The following is a 13,444-nucleotide window of genomic DNA, read 5'->3' as shown; positions in this document are numbered from 1 at the left end:
TGAAAGAAACTTCTTTCTGTTTTTTCACATGGGCTTTCCCCTGGGGGCAACTTGTATTGGATGTTGGTGACCAACTGGGAAATTTCTCCATTTTTCTTAAATTACCGAAGATAGGACAGTGCTTTCAAAGGAAACATGAAAAGTCTTTCCACACATAATCAGCATTTGTCCCTCCAAGACACAAGTTAGTGACGTTCCGACATCAGCATTTGTTGTTTGTTGTTTGCAGACTGTGTGTGTGGAGTAACAGGGCTCTCCACTATGTGCTCAGAAACCAGCATCCTGGACGTCCGGCCCTCGGGGATAAAACACAGACTGGTTGACTGTGAAGTGTGAACCCATTATGGGACTGTCCTTTCCCGGGGTCTCCTTCTTCCCACTCTGGATGTGGGCCTCCTTTTCTCTTTCCAAGCGAGTCGCCTCATCATTTCCTAACTTAAGCAAGGCCCTGTCACATACCCAACGCTGGCAAAGAACCCTGCTTGAGAAGTTGTTAGGTGTGTTGGCAGGTCCCCACGTTGTCACTCTGAATGGCTGTCCTGTGTCAACAGCTGTCAGGAGAAGCAAGACCTTCCCGGGTCCTGTTGGGGGAAGAAATCCAGCACGTACCTCCTTCACTCTAGCACCCCCCCACCTAGAGCCAAGTGTGTGGCAGCCTCCTCCCGACCTCAGGTTAAAGGAAGGATGAAACTCAACTTGGAGTTAGAAGCTTTTAAAATCCATTTACACCCATTTCTCAAGCCCAGATGATAACGTCAGACGCTGATCTAAAGCAGCTGGGGGACAGAGTGAATAAGGCAAACTATGCCCTCGCGGGGCTCGTCCCATAAAGCATGCGCAGACAGGGCTCCTCCTTTAGAGCATGCGCAGATAGAGCACCTCATAGAGCATGCGCAGACAAGGCTCCTCCCGTAGACCATGCACTGACGGTGTGGAATGCGAATGAGCGCGAGGAGCGAGCCACGAAACCAGGAGAAAGCTGTCCTCACAAACACGCCAGGGCAAAGGGAGGGGCAAGGGGCGAGGAGAAGCGGTGCAGGAAGTAGATCAGAGGGAGACTGCCCGATCCCACTGGACCTTGCTAGTCCCAGCAAGGACTTTGGATTTTACTTGGTGAGCACTGGAAAGCCACCGAGGCTTCTGAGTCTGTGAATCTCTTCTGAGCCCCAGTTTGAAGGTATTCTATCCTGTTTACCTTGGCTGAGGATTCATGTCCTGTGCTACGATTGTCAGCATTATGACTTTAGGAAAGAGAAGCCAATTTGGGTCTTTAATTCTACCGGCCCCAAACCCAAAACTACCTAGCCAACGCCCCATTTTAAGAGGTGGCTCCGAGCAGGACAAACTCTTCGTAGCCCTGAAGCTGTAGCCCAGAGACTTCCGCAGGACTGCCTGCTGTTATGTGGAAGTGTCATCGGTGTATCCTGCCAGAGGAGAGGATGAGTAAGGCGGGGCTCCATCCCCCCAGGGCCAGGCCATCCAGAGTTGTGTTGTCCGGTATGGTAGTGGCTCTTGGGCACAAAATGTTGCCATGAGTAAAATACATACTTATTTTTGAAGAATCAGTGTGAAGAGAAGAATGCAAAGTGCCTACTGAATACCCTTCTATTGTGAGGACATGTTATAATGATATTTTTGAAAAAGAGTGTTAAATAAAACATAGTACTGTAATTTCACTTTTTAAACTCTTTCTATTTTTTTTAAAAGATTTTATTTATTTATTTGACAGAGAGAGATCACAAGTAGATGGAGAGGCAGGCAGAGAAAGAGAGGAGGAAGCAGGCTCCCTGCTGAGCAGAGAGCAGGATGCGGGACTCGATCCCAGGACCCTGAGATCATGACCTGAGCTGAAGGCAGTGGCTTAACCCACTGAGCCACCCAGGCGCCCCTTTAAACTCTTTCTAATGCAGCTAGTAGCAAACCAAGAACTGTACTTAAGCTCCTGTATAGTTTGACACCAACATACAACAGTAGACTCAGAATGTTAGAGGAATTTTGTGATTAAACTCCCATTCCTAGAAGAGAATGAGATATCAGTCAGCAGTCTCTAGCATATCTTATAACCCACTGGATGGGTCTTTGAAGGGACAATGGGGTATCGGCTTCTCCTGTATTCCATACATATTTCCTGAAGTGGTTCTTACATTTTTGACCCCACTTTATCTGATGTTAGTGTAGCATAGAAATTTTGACTTTTCCAAACCACAGGTTTCCAGATTATTTGACTCTCCGCATCTTGGTTGCAGATCATAGGCAAAAAAGACCTCTAATAGAAAGCTGTATTTTTTTTTCTCTCTCTCTCTGTGCTTCTAGTCACTTTCAGTCTAAATTATCTCTTTTCTGTAGTTCTTACTGAAGACCACAAGAACTGGCCAACACATGCCAACATTCTAAATGTTTCCTCCAAATCCTTTAACGGTGCACCATCCATAGGCTTATGGGCTTAAGAGGCCAAGGATTCAGTAGGTGGTAGCATAAGCATCAGTGGGGGTACCACATAACAAGGTTGCCAGTCCCCTAGCCCAGGAGAGCCTGCACTAGCCTTCACTTGACTTAAATCAGTCACTTGCACATTTTAGAGTTAGTCACATTCAACACTCACTTCTGGTACCAACTTTTATGTCACAGGGGTGTTTGTATTGCCAATGATAGAAAACCTGATTATACCAGCTCAAACAAAATAGAGAATTTGTTTGTTAATGTTAATTAAAAGTCCAGAAATAGGTCTAGCCTCAGGTATAGATGGATTCAGCCAACGAAGCCTGTAGCTGGTTTTTCTCGATCACCACCCCTCCCCACCAATTCCCTACTTTGTTGGTTTCAGTTTCAGACCCCATGTGGTCAAAGGATGAGTGTGGCCATTTCAGTGCCGATATCCTCACAGATCCCATGCCAGCCCATCTGGCAGAAATGTCTTTGCCTCAGGCCACAAGTTCCCTTGGTTCTAATGAGTTCACAGGCCATCGCTCAAAAAATCTGTGAGGCCCCATGAATGCAAGGCTCTGATTAACCGGCCCTGAATCACATGCTCTTTCTGTACTGGCAGTGGGAACAAGAGGCTCTGGACCCTCAGGTCTGAGAGTGAGGAAGAAATGGGTCCCCAAACTGCAAATAACCACAGAAAGACGTCTGCCTCTGACTCAGTATGTCACATTTAACAAGAGGCCAGAGCTTTTCCAAAATGGCTGTCCAAAAAAGACCCCACACTTGGGTTGGAAGATGATGCCTTTTTCTAGTATAAGTAGGCCGAATTAATGCTGAGCTGCCAAAACAAATAGAAATAAATTTCCAGTTTTTCCCCATGTAAGATTATATCAACTTGTACTAATAGGACATTGAATAGTACAAATTTGTTTTCAGTTTCTCTGTGTTGCTGAGATGATGATGATGATGATGATGATGATTGAAGAGAAAGAGAAAGAGAGAGGGAGCGTGCAAGCAAAGGGGCAGAGGGAGAGAGAGGATTCCAAGCAGACTCCCCACCCAGCATGTAGCTGGACACAGGGCTCAATCCCACAACCCTAAGACCATGACCTGAGCCCAAATCAAGAGTCCGCTGCCCAACTGACTGAGTTACCCAGACACCCCTTTCTGAGATTATTTTTAAATGACCAAACCTCTGTGTAACTGTACTGATTATTTTGGGGGGAAGAGGGAAATTACTTTGTTTCTGCTCCTCCAAATCACATAATTCCCATATTTTAACATTTTGAAAGTAGATTTCCTCATATAGTAAATGCATATATTTCCTCTGGCATGGTTTCTCTTTCCCCCTAAAAAGCTATAAGGGAGACATTTTTGCTACTGAGGAAGGTATGTTAGAACTGAGGAAACCCTATTCTAAAATATCTTTCTAATACCAGGGCAAAAACCAGGCTCTTAAAGGTAGTTGTGTCCACAACTTGGAAAACCAGAATTATAAACGAATAAATCTTTTCATATTTTATACATTGTTGATTCAGTCTCCATTGTTGGGGTCACCACAGGAGGGTCATAGGCTGTGATCTTTTACCACTTTATCCAGACTGTTGAGAACTGTACTGTTTTATAATCTTCTGTCTGCTCTTGGTTTTGTATTTCTGTACATTAATATGGAGGATTTTTTCCCTGATTGGCCCAAGAGCTTACTGATTATTGTTTTACTCTACCATTAAGCTCAGATTGGTCTGCCAAGTCCCTTCTGGGCTATCGGGCTTCACTGCTGATCTGTGCCATCCTTTCTCTGGAAAAGTTCCCTTTAACTTAAACTATCCCTAGAGGAGGGTTCAAGTTTAGCCTTGACATTCCTTATTCACTTTTTGAAAGAAAACAATCTTTTTTTTTTTTTTAAGAGTTTATTTATTTATTTGTTGAGGGGGGCACATAAGCAGGGGAGGGTTAGGAGGGGAGAAAGAGAATCTCAAGCAGACTCCCAGCATGGTCCCATGACCCCGAGATCAGGACCTAAGCCAAAACCAAGAGTCAGAAGCTTAACTGACTGAGCCACCTAGGCACCCCAAGAGGAAATAGTCTTAAGGTCTTTTTTTTCCCCTAAGATTTTATTTATTTATTTGAGACAGAGAGAGACAGCTAGAGAGGGAACACAAGCAGGGGAGAGGGAGAGAGGAGCAGGCTCCCTGCTGAGCAGAGAGCCTGATTCCGGAGCTCCATCCCAGGACTCTGGGATCATGACCTGAGCCGAAGGCAGACACTTAACCAACTGAGCCACCCAGGTGCCTCCAGTCTTAAGGTCTGAAGGGAATGTTATGTTATGTTATGGAAGAATTTTTAGGCGATATAATTTTCTTTTTCTTTTAACATATTAATTGAGCACCTACTGAGTGTCAGAGGCAGTTCTAGATGCTGAAAGAACAGCAGGAAAGAAGGTCCCCATCCTCATGGAGCTTGAATTCTAGTGGGGACACACAGTATACAAACCATTAAACTTGTGAAAAAATTGTTGAGTGGTGACACGTGCTGTGTATAAAAGAGAACAGGCACAGAGATGGGGCACGAAGAGGGGCCTTTTTGCTGACGACTGAAGATGAGAAGGAACTAGGAGATGAGTGTACTGGGGGGAGGGCTTACAAGTGTAAGGCCCCGAGATGCAAATGAACTGGATGCATTTAAAGAACAGAAAGGGCTGGAAGGTAAATTAGCAAGAAGGGACGTTACTTGAGATGAAGTCAGAGGGCTAGGGCGGGGCCAGATATTGTGGGTTCTTGTGGGCTCCTGGCAGAGTTTGGACTTTTTAAGTGGAACAAGAAACCACTGTAGGGTTTTAAGCAGGGGAGGAATGTTACCTGATTTATGTTCTATGGTGGCCAATAGACACCTCATCAATGTTTCCAAAGTTGGCTGTATTTATACGTTCTCATCAAAGGCAAAAATAGAACCAAACTCTAGACCACTGCTCCCTTGTGTGTCTTGGGGGCTACAGCCTTCTAAATGATTCTCCCTCCTAACTGAGCCATCCCTAATGGAGGGGGCCGACATGAACTGCACGTGTACAGCATGGTGAGGTTGTTTTTGTGTGTGTGCATGCATTTGCCTTACTCAGAGAACTTCAAAACAACTATGGAAATACAGAGAGAAATCATCCCATTACCCATGTTCCCTTCTTAGAACTAACTAGGTTAGACTTCTCAAAGTTTCACTTTGTGCATTCACTTGGTAGTTGATCAGATTTCCTATTTCCCTGGAGTTAGTGGAGGGGGAGGGAGATGCTAGCAGCAGGCCTCCACTTCTGTCCAGTGCCCCCCACCGGCACATCAGATGGCAGGACTCTCCATTTCTAATCCTTCAGTGCTCTGCTTCCAGGAATTTTGCCGTGGCCCCACATCATAAAACTCTACTCATTCAGTTAGATTCATAACTCAAAGAATTTAGAGCCTGGAAGAGTCGTAGACATCAATTATCTCAGTATTCCTCAGGAGGAGTACTGAGGAGTCAGTATTTTGGGCAAGACTATCCAAAGCATCATGGGAAATTCCACATTCCTGGCTCCACCCCTAAAGAGTCCCCCATCCAACCCAACACTTTTTAACCACCAACTACAAATGAGTCCACGCATTTCCAGCCGCTGCCCGAATTGAGAACCCCTGGTCCACCCAGTCCTGTCATTTTACAGGGAAGGGAATATGAGACGATGTGTGGGAGCTCCGTTCCTTTTCCCTCTGAATCCCGCACAACCAAGACCCAGAGTTCTAACTTTAGAGTCAAGTTAGTTTCTGAAATGTGCCTCTGTTTTTCATTCTTTTGGCTGATACTTTTTTGTCCTTAGTTTTTCTTCTGAGTTACATGTTATGTGTTGCAAATCTGAATCTTTCAGATGGCTCAAGAAAAAATGATGAGTGTTTTCAGAATATTTGTGCATAGCTCAAGGTTTTGTACATGTAGTCCATTGCCTCTTCCCTTCTTAGAGTCCTTTAATAATTAGAAATCTGCCTTCCCCCTTTCTACACTCATATCTCCATGCTTTTGTCAAGCATCTTCTAGGAGAGTTATTGTTATCCTGTTAAGTATGGAGGACAGAAACAAAACATTCTGGCATAGAAAGTTCTGGATCTTCATATGACTTGAGCTGTGTGTAATTTATCCTGACTTGGGCACCAAAATCACATCTCAAAACTCATTTGCCTTCATACACTTGACCGGCTCTCTTCACCTGCATCTGTGACTTTCTCTCTACATACTTGAATGCTCTGTAGAGGAGGAAGAATCATTACCCTATTTATTGGTGTAGCTGAGAGCTTTTTAGTCCTTGGTAACTATTTTCCTTAATACTAAATATTCTAGTCAATAGTATTAGTCAGTTAGCATAGTCAATATCAAGAGTGATAACTTTCAAGCAGCATTTTCCTGGAAGGAATCTCAGGCTCTGTGAACTATTATTTCTGCACAGGTATCTAGAATAACTTTGGCCTGCCAACTGGATGGACATCCTGATTTCCTCTTGTCACTGTACCAAACAGATACATTACACCTTGAGGAAAAGAGTAGCATTTAATTTTTTAAATTAAGGGGTTTTTCCTTGCTTGCTTCTAAAGTAAAGCCAATCTAGTTTCTTTTTGTGCAGTAAAGGAGGAAGGAACAAACAACAAATTAATCAGGCAGGAAGCGAATAACCACAGAAAGACGTCTGCCTCTGACTCAGTATGTCACATTTAACAAGAGGCCAGAGCTTGTCCAAAATGGCTGTCCAAAACCGACCCCACACTTGGGTTGGAAGATGATGCCTTTTTCAGGGACAGTTTTCTCTCTGGGCTCACATCTTGCTGGTCTGTCTTCTGTGTCCCCGATCATGCCTTCCTACGGTGTCCTTTAACGGTAAGAAAAGTTCTATTCAGACTAAATGTATTTCCTTTATCAGCTAGAGGGAAGAACGAAATGGCTTTTAATGGGCCAGAGTATGTTGAGATAGTTTGATTTTCTTCAGCAGAAGACCGTGTAACCTATTCCTGTTGCAGAGAATGCTAGTTTCAACACTGTGGTGATCGTGGGCAATTCATAACTTGTGTTTTGTACCAAAAAGTAAGCAAGATTTTCAGTAGAATTTTTCCTGACCACTGGACAAGTTTGGATCCACAGGAATTTTTTTTTTCCACTTAAAATGGGGGTTTATGTCTGTAAGTACAGCCTTTCAGTGTGTTATCCACACACTGCTTTTGAACTTTCCCTTTGGCAAGTAGCAGTAAGTACTTTTAAAGTAAAGGGAATCATCAGAAACTTCAAAGGAAAGTACCGGGGAACTAAGGTGTTGCCTTTCTGTTGCTACACATATGTCACTTAAGTTCAAATCCCAAATTAAACCATTTCTAGGCAGAGTATTTTAGGAAGAAGACAGTCTGTCTTTAAAATCTTTCTAGTCAACCCCCTAACAGTGCAGCGCATAGCTACTTTGCTCATCAAATTCTGTAGCATTTGTTATAAGTGTTTACAGCTAATATGACTAACTTTTTGTCATAAAATATTGTAACTTAAAATTTTGAAGCAATGTACCCAGAGACCTACATATTAGGACTAAGGAAAGTTGTTTGTATCAAAAAAAATTTTTTTTTTTTGCCTCTGGGGCGTGTATGAAAAAGTCACTTGGCATATTCCTTTTTCCCCCATGGAGAAATATAAAATACAGCTTTAAAATATTAAGAGAGCGCATACAAATTTAGTCAATAAGTGTAAGTTCTTTTAAATAATCCAATGGTATAAGTAGCATATACACTAGAAAATGGAGAAGTGGTAAAATGGAGAAAAGTCTTCAAGAAGATTCTGAGAAACAAAAGTAAAACATCTTGGTAAAAAGAAAGACAGCTGAGTGAAAAGGCAAGAGAAAGAATAAGACAGGATAGTGTGGGGCACTTGAGTGGCTCAGTGGGTTGAGCCTCTGCCTTCAGCTCAGGTCATGATCCCAGAGTCCTGGGATCGAGCCCCACATCGGGCCCTCTGTTTGGCGGGGAGCCTGCTTCTCCCTCTCTCTCTCTCTCTGTGCCTTTCTGCCTACTTGTGATCTCTCTCTCTGTCAAATAAACAAAAAAAAAAAATCCTTAAAAAAAAAAAAAAAAAAAAGACAGGCTAGCGAGAGAGGAAGGTGAGAGGCTGGGAAAGACGGAAGGTCAGCCCGTGTGGAAGCCGTGTCCATCCTCATCATTGGAGGATCTTAAGTATCATCCATTAACTTCATAAAGTTGTGTTCCTTCTGAACTGGAACTTCATCTAGTCAAAACTCTTCCTTTTGTAGTCTAAAGAAGTTTAAATGATTTCTCTAGAATCACGGTCACGTTTTCACTATTCTTTTGAAAAGTTCAGACACAAGTTAATTGTTCATAGCTCCTGAATTACTCTATTTAAACTTTAAGGATTATATGGATGCTAGATTAACTGCAATATTTAGAGAACTCCCCAGGATAAAAATGATTTCCTGGAGTCCAGCAGCAATTTCCACCCTGCTCCCTGAAGAAATTAGATTCTACATCGGGCCCATGGGCTAGAAGTTGCCCAACCTGTGCTAAAAAAAAGGAAGTGAGCTCCTTAATTTCTGGACCTTTCAAGTTTTCTGCCCTTTTGAAGTCTGATTCACATTTCATGAACATGTCATTTACTTTGTAAGTTTCTGGCTGTTTAAATTGTGGAACATTTCTGCTTTACGGTTGGACTCACTTTTGTTTATCCAAATTGCTGTACATTTACTTCTTGTTGAGAAGGGTATTTCCATTGAAATACCATAAATACCTCTGTCTGTAATTTGCAACCCTCACTCCTGAAAATTAAAATGGAAAAAAAATACTAGAAGAAGGAATGCCTTAATTAGTACGCTTTAAAGTGCACTTTATACGCATCTCCATTCTCCATTCATCTGTAATATGGAGGTTTGCATGGGTGTGAACATGTGGGCCAAGGTTTAAATCAACTTATAGTTTCTTTCTCATGACTAAATAGCAAGGGAAGACAATAACATTTATTGAGGACTTGCTACTTGTTGGGCTCTTTACTTTTACTTATTTTTAAAAATGGCTAATACTTATTAAATATTTGCCTCATTTAACTCTTGAGTAACCCTATTGAGTAGGTACCATTATCCCCTTTTTATTGTGGGAACTGGACTTAGGCTATGAAATTTGCCCAAGGCCACTTAACAACTAAGTATAAAGAAGTTTTCGATATTTTCAAGAGCTTGTTTCATAAATGCAGTGGAGAGGGAACTGGATGTCCTCTTCCAGTCCCAAGACTCTGGGATTACAAATGCTTTATTTTAAATGTCACAGCAACATCAAGTATCTTAAAGCAAATAACTTCAGGGAAGACATTTTCCTTCCTAAGTCCTTTGTCCTTTTCAGAAGTAAATTTGGTGGCACTTTTGCCTCTATTACAAGACTACACTTTCAATATAAAATGAATAAAATATATATCGTGTATATTAATATATATGCTGGGAGCATGGACACGGGGGTAGATCTTAATCCTCTGGTAAAAAGAAATGTGGTGCTGAGGATTTAAGAAAACTCTAGCTCTAAGGTTTGATCCCCTTTAAGAGAATACTTATAAGAGATGGGAAGTAGTGGGAGGAAACGCTATACTTTTTAGTTCCCTGGATAAGGTAGAGAAGGAAGGGCTTCTTTCCTTTTGCCACAGCTAAACAATGACGGGGTGGGGGGGCATTCAACGTATCTTCAGTGTCTCACTTTTAAAAGGGTTTGGATGTGTATCAATTTACATTAACTTCTTTTAATAAAGATTTTATTTATTCATTTGAGAGAGAGAGAGCACGCGAGCCGAGGGAGAGGGAGAACGCGAGCCGAGGGAGAGGGAGAGGATCTCCAGGAGACTCCCTGCTGAGTCCAGAGCCCAACTTGAGGGGCTGGAGGGGCTCGTGGGGCTCAGTCTCAGAATGCTGAGATCAGGGCCTGAGCGGAAATCAAGCATCAGATGCTCAACTGAGCCCCCAGGTGCCCTTATAAATTTGCATTAACTTTTAAATTAAATGTGTGACAGCAGATTTTAAAAAATCATTTTACTTCACACCCTTTAATTTCCCAACAGTTACTCTTACGGTAGAATTGTGTATGTGTGTGCTACCCATTGTAATGACATTGCAGATGTTTCAACATGTTTTCTCTGAAAAATGCCTTTCCCCTTCCCCCTGCCCCAAATTAACCAACTGTTTATCGAAAAGAACTCTAAAAGGGGTATTTCTGAAATAACCACGGGTGCTGTAAATACAGCAAGACACAAATCCTTACCACTGAGAAGACAGCCTAGGATGAGGACTCCGTTCAGTTATTGTCTTAAGTGACGGTTAAGAAAAGAGCAAGTACGGGCACCTGGGTGGCTCAGTGGGTTAAGCCACTGCCTTTGGCTCAGGTCATGATCTCAGGGTTGGGGATCGAGCCCCGCGTCGGGCTCTCTGCTCAGCGGGGAGCCTGCTTCTCCCTCTCTCTCTGTCTCTCTGTCTAATAAATAAAAAAAATCTTTAAGAAAAAAGAAAAGAGCAAGTACATTTTGAGAAATGAGGGGTTCTGTGGACAGAATACATGCGTTCCAGCCCCAGTTGAGAATTAAGTGACCACTAACCCGGGTGAGGTTGCTGTTTTGCTTACAAAGGAAAGCTTGTTTCTCTTCTCTACCTTTTGCTTCCTCTTGGGTTGAGAGCATTCTTCTGTTTTTCCTCTTCTTGCTGATTGCCTCCTTGCCTGCAGCCCTCTGAGCCTGGGCCTGAGGAGAGGAAGAGTAGCAGTACTAGAAGCCAACTTCATGCAGAGATAGGAAGAATTTCTAAGATGGCCAAATGTGACAGGCTGGGGGTGGGGTGGGGGGTGGGGCACAGAGATGTCGCACTGTGACTTGTATCATAAAATAGAAACTACAGGCAAGTGCAGCTGTGAAAAGATTGTGCTGAAGAAACAGGATGGCTGTGGTTTGCTGTGAGCATCAATTTTCCTGTTGAGCATTTTTACAGGAAGTTGAAGAACAAAGCCAACTTCATCTTAATTAGTTCTAATGGTTTTCAGATCTTAAAGACATTCACTAACTGCATCATGCAGAAGTCTCGAAAGAGTAGAATCTGTCAGAATTAGGAGTGGGAATCCCAAAACTATGAGCTTTTTTTTTTTTTAATTCAGGATTTTAGTAGCAATTTGAGTTTGCTAAATGATTTTATTTTTATGGTGTAACTTGGAGTGGATTCATTGCCTTTATAATGAATGCTTCTGTAGTAATTTTTTTTACAGTTGTAATAACTCAATATGAGTTTAGGAGCCTTTTCTTATTAAAACACCACTGAGTTATATATATTATAGATTTTCTTCTGTTAGTATTTATTGGTCGAACAAATGTGTGTGTGTGTGTATATATACGGAAGGGGTAGGGGTGTGTGTTTGTTTATAAGCTGGAAGGATATACCTGAAAATGTCAAGGATATTTCTAAATTATTTCTATTATTATTAACCCCAACCCCTTTTCACCTAAAATTTAATTATTACTGAATGCTTCTTTCAGTGACTAAATACAACCATCATGTTTTATTTTCATCTTTGTGCTGTCAGTCTTTAAAATACAACAGCCAGCTATTTTACCAGCAAATTGGGTTTATCTAGGAATGGCAAAAGAATTGCAATTCAGGACAAGCAAGCTATGGTAAAATCAGAGGCAAACCCAGAGGTCAAAGAAGAAGGTTACTTTACAGAGAAAAAGGAGTAAGTTGGGACAGCTTTGAATGAAAGCCCATTGGAGGAAAGTCAGAGTTCAGGTGGTGAGTTTCTCATTAGCTGAACTGTGATGGTTTCTCATTGGCTGGGCTATTGCTGGGCAAGGTGAAAATCTGCCTTCCTCCTTCCATGGTAGTAAAGTAGGCTTTTTCCTATTAAAAAATGCAAAGTACACTTCTTCCTGTTGGGATCTGCAGTTGAGGACAAGTTAGTAGGATCTGACAGCTCCCTTTTCTGGACTCCTGACTTCATTTTAAATGAGGTTTCCATTATTTAATTCCACATTTCCCCCTTTTGATCCAGATCTTTCCTTAAAAGTATCACTGATCAAGAGTGGGCTCATCCAGGGGCACCTGCGTGGCCTAGTCAGTTGGGCATCTCCTTTTGACTTGGGTCATGATCCTGGAGTCCTGGGATTGAGCCCACATCACGTTCCCTAGTCAGCAGGGAGTCTGCTTCTCCTTCTCCCTCTGCTGCTCCCCCTGCTTGTGCTGTCTCTCTCAATCTCTCTGTTAAATAAATAAATAAAATTGAAAAAAGAGAGAGAGAGAGAGAAAGATTTGGCTCATCCATAGCTCTCACTGCTAGGAAGGACCTTTACTGGGTGTCCTGTCCCATATCAGAGGGTAAGCCCATAGCAGTTGGAAACCATTTAAGGTCCCATTTGAGTAACAAGGGGGGTTATGAGGGAGAACCCACAGGCATTTCCCATCTAAAGTCGGTATCTCGTCAAGGTTGTACACACTGGAGATCATCCTGAAGCATTAGGTTAGCATCAGCTTATTCGGTATTATTTCTATAAAGTCTGGACAGGCAACAGATACACAACTTTAAAATAATTATACAAAACATAATTAAAAACAACGTGACAATTTCAAATTGTATGATGGTTCTGAACTGTGATCTTGGGTCTGAAGGTAGCCAACCAAACAAATCAAAGGAATGTGGAGAATTAGATGAAACTTGTAGCCAATGTGCCTGTTCCCTAATTTTGTGTCATTGGGTTTCTACTTCCCCAGAGGAGATTATCCCTGTGTTTACTATCACACAGATGCCTCATGGCTCAGCAAGTGGGTAATTGAGGCCTCTGTGATAATCCCTAACTACTTTAGCCCATGAGTTACGTGGTCATTGTTGGGCTGCTCCTGCTTTGACTATGGAATGGGCCAACTCTCCTAATGTTAGGGAGAGATGTCTAATCATGTGTTCATTAGGCTGAAGGATGAAGGCTCTCTCTACAGAGGCAAACCCGAGTCATATGCACC

General features: G+C 42.4%; 1 protein-coding gene across 3 annotated transcripts in view; it reads left to right on the top strand.

Annotated features, from left to right (window-relative positions):
• The window catches only part of LOC132013848 (WAS/WASL-interacting protein family member 1), a 115,485-nt gene that overhangs the window by 67,057 nt on the left and 34,984 nt on the right, over nucleotides 1–13,444 (top strand). The window contains exon 1 of one of the 3 annotated variants that reach the window (XM_059394196.1): nucleotides 7,110–7,308. The exons of the other annotated variants lie outside the window; for them this stretch is intronic. The gene's annotated coding sequence lies outside the window, so the exon portion shown is untranslated. Of the gene's footprint in view, nucleotides 1–7,109; nucleotides 7,309–13,444 lie in introns of those variants that run through there. 3 annotated transcript variants of the gene reach the window in all.

Source organism: Mustela nigripes, chromosome 3 (assembly GCF_022355385.1).
Source record: "Mustela nigripes isolate SB6536 chromosome 3, MUSNIG.SB6536, whole genome shotgun sequence".
In the NCBI taxonomy this organism is placed as follows: domain Eukaryota; kingdom Metazoa; phylum Chordata; class Mammalia; order Carnivora; family Mustelidae; genus Mustela; species Mustela nigripes.
This window is presented reverse-complemented; position numbering and strand designations above follow the sequence as displayed.